The sequence below is a fragment of the Pinus tabuliformis genome, chromosome 5_2 (genome assembly GCF_031772625.1).
Source record: "Pinus tabuliformis cultivar Carrire ecotype Pingquan chromosome 5_2, CPIR1, whole genome shotgun sequence".
In the NCBI taxonomy this organism is placed as follows: Eukaryota; Viridiplantae; Streptophyta; class Pinopsida; order Pinales; family Pinaceae; genus Pinus; species Pinus tabuliformis.
This window is the reverse complement of record NC_142306.1, coordinates 250840350-250842755: the sequence shown is the minus strand read 5'-3', so window position 1 is coordinate 250842755 and position 2406 is coordinate 250840350.

Below are 2406 nucleotides of genomic sequence, written 5' to 3'. Positions count from 1 at the left end.
CTACTTTTTTCTTTTTCGGGAAAGGTTGTCATGCATGCACAGAGAAATTTCACAGTCCGGGGAGAACTGGGAAACTCATTGGCAGATGCATCGGGTAGTTGCTGAGGGAATGCTTCTGCGCAATTCCTGGGTTGAGTGGCTTCGACTACCTCTCATTCTCTGTGTAGTTTCCTAGCTGAGAACAAGCTACTAGTTGGGTTTGCGCAATTTTGGAGCTGAAGCTCACTGTGGGCTTGAACTGCGCAATTCCTGAGAGCAAGTTTGGTTTGCCTCTAGGATTGCGCAGATCACCAAGGCAGGCCTAGAACCAGATTACAGCCAAGTCAAGAGGTCAGCTTGTGGTTAGACAACAAAGCAAGTAAGCAAACACAAGCTATTAAGAAAAAGATAAACTCAATGAAAGCACAAGTACCTAGGTCAGTGTGAAACAATTTGTTGGGATTTTAGGAGGGAGGCTCCAAAACGAAGGGTAGGAAAAATTCTGGAGGGTGGTTGTAACCACTACAACAATGCCTTAACCTGTTACATGAACTTGTTATGAGGCGTTCCTTATGCAACAAACTTGAAGAAAACCTATTAAATGAAGTTATGAAGGTAGAGGAGGGGAGGTTTTTTTATATTGATGATGATCTTCTTCTTGTAGCTCGCAATCTTATCATAAGGAAATCCAAATGGTCCAGTTTGGGTGATGACTCTTTGAGATTTAAAATCTGCAGGGGCTACATAGGTTTTATTGTTGAGAAAGTGAAAGTTACATATTTAGTGTGCTTAAATATGAAATAAGTCTATGCAAGTCTTCCATCCCTATTTCATTTGGATGTTCTTCTCATGGATTTTCATTTTTCGAATGTGGTTGAAAATATCAAAATGGCAGAGAATATTTTTTCTAACCTCAACAATGTAACTCCATTGGAACTCAACATCCTACAATTAGTTTGCTGGTATTTGCTCATTCAAGATTGATGTTGATTCTCCGACATATGATTCTCCACTCCGCCACCTTCCCATCATGGCTGATGTTCAATATAAGAAATAAGTTAATACATATCACACAAGGAGGGACATTTTGGCTACACACAGGAACAAGTTGTTTCGAATCATGGGCATATCATGTGATACAAAGAATTATAAATGTGAATGAGGGAGTTACAGAAGAGATTTTTTTTTAATCCTAAACTATGAAAATTGTTTAATGCAATTACAAATTTTATTGAATTTTAACTACATGTAAATCTTTGTGTTTGCAAACCACAAAGACATGCACAATTTGTTAATTCCTATTTTTCTTGGATTTCTAAAAGAAAAAGTTAAGTTTCCTTAGATTTGTTCAATATCAATGCATATACAACTTATGTTTAGTGGCTTGGAAAGTATTCTCAATTGATGCTATGTAAATATCACATAATAATTTGGCTTGTATTTTATGTTTAGAATGTTAAACTATCTTTGCAATATATGATGTTATGGGAAAATGAATATTTGATATTTGTAAATTATAATGTTTTTGAAATAGGTCCTGATCGAATTTGCCTTAGTTTCACATCTACATTGCCAGAAGATAAGATTGTATATTTATATTTCTTAGAAAGAGTGTTGTTGTCAATGCATTCTTCTAATAGGAATGTTGTAAGTTGGCATTGTTGATAACTCTTAACTCTGGCATATGCTTGTCTTTTAGTGCCAATAAGATATTGTTATTATTTATGTTATGACTTGGGGTAGCTTGGTACTTACTGATATTTTATTCCACTGGATTACAGTTGGAAAGAGTACTTTCTTCTTACAAAAAATCATCAAAGCAATGGTCAACTATGTTGAATAACCTAGGTCAAGGTAAATATGAGTTCTGGATTTTGTTGTAATTGTATCTATTATTTGGTCTACACATAATTTCTTATCCCAGTGAAGGATTGTATTCGTGAATTTATGTTTTCACTTTCCTCCTTATTCCAAATTAAAATATTTTTTAGATGGATTGTACTTGGCAACTACCAACTTCTCCTTGTTATCTTTGGTATTGAAAACTCTTCATTTCTCATAATTGCAATTTAATACAATTCCTGGAATTTGTTTCAATTGTATCTATCATTTGGCATAATGCATAAAAATGAGATTCTTCTTCTTAGGGACCACATTCTTAGGTTATTCCATTCTTGACTTCCATATGTATAAATATCAACAAAACTTTTTGTGAACCCTACATATGTGCAAACAACTAAGGCCCATCTATGATCTTTTAATGTCCATTTTATTAATCATTTTCTTACCATATAACATGCAATTATGCATTGTGCTTCCATTGATTAATACAAATCAACACTTGTAAATTAGATATCTATTATCTATCCAGCACTTCAAATCAAGGTGATTTGTATTGTCTCACAAAATATTGTAGACAAATTACTC